This window comes from Galeopterus variegatus, unplaced genomic scaffold (genome assembly GCF_000696425.1).
Source record: "Galeopterus variegatus unplaced genomic scaffold, G_variegatus-3.0.2 Scaffold6712, whole genome shotgun sequence".
NCBI lineage: Eukaryota > Metazoa > Chordata > Mammalia > Dermoptera > Cynocephalidae > Galeopterus > Galeopterus variegatus.
In genome coordinates, this window is record NW_007732823.1 from 11321 (window position 1) to 12652 (window position 1332).

Consider the following 1332-nt stretch of genomic DNA (forward strand, 5'->3'; position numbering starts at 1 on the left):
ACAGGGATGTTTGGGATAAGAAGTATGCTAGGTTATTTTACGGCTTTCTGGCACCATTATGGCTGCTTCTAAGTAAAATGGTCTTATGATAACATTCTCCAGGATGGGTGGATGTGATTACTGACTTATCCCCAATCTCCCAAGGCAGTATAATTTAGTTGACCTGGTCAGATTTCTTTGGTTATCACTTTTGACTCAGAATCCCAATCTTAGGTATTAATAGAGAAATATTTGCTTGTATGCACACAGGACATTTACAGCAGATTGCTGCAGCAGTAAAAGATTGTAGCTACCATATAGGTACACAATTTGGGGAACAGTTTAATTATGAGATAATCACACCATGGACTTCCATGCAGAAGTTAGAAGAATTAGGGAGATTTCAATGGACAGCATTAGAAATATCTTGAAAATATCGTGAAGTTAAAAAAAAAGTTTACAGGCTATTACATTGAAGACTAGCCCATTTTTATATAAAACCCTGAAAATGTTACTAATTATATGTATGATTATATATGAACATTTATAAATGCATAGCCTATAAGACTCTGGGGAATGGCTCTGGTGACCTTTTAGTAATACTACATCTTATGATACCTCTTGGTCAGTAACTCCTGGAGTAGTTTGTTGAATGAATATGTGAATATTGATAGAGAGGAGAGGGCAAGGGAAGAGACCTGCTTTCTGCCTAGTTTCATCTGAACAGACAAAGGTGGAAAACATAACACTAGACATGGCCTTAGAGAGTATGAAAGTCCAGGAAATCAGGAACTAATGTGTTAGGAACTGGATATTCGTATTTCAGAAAAGGAGACAAGAAATTAACTCACCTAGAACATCATCACTTGGGACATGATTTTTTAAAATGAAAATCATTTTATCCTCCTCTTCCACTTTTGAGTTCCTTCACTAGAAAAGAGCAGAACTCTGAAAAGTCACACCTGGGAATCAAAACCAGAATCATGAGACACCAGGAATTCCCTGGCCCTGACCCCTTCCCCAACATGCAGATGGGAAGCTGAGAATGTGCAACAGCCTCCTGAACTCTGATCCTCCAATTCCCCTTTTTACCCATTCCTCATAATGGCCCCACATTGTTGCTACAGCAGCCAGTATTGGGGGCAGAGCAGGCTGCCCCAATGATTCAGAGTCTAAAATTGTCCTCACCAAATCTGCCCCCCAAATGACACCACCTTCAGTACCCAACAGGGAAAATACTCCCCTTCTCAGAGATGGAAATCCAACTACTACAGCAAGACCAGTCCATACCTGAATCTGCTTATACAGAGCTCAGATAAACACACACAGGATCTTCTGGTTTCTCAATCAGGG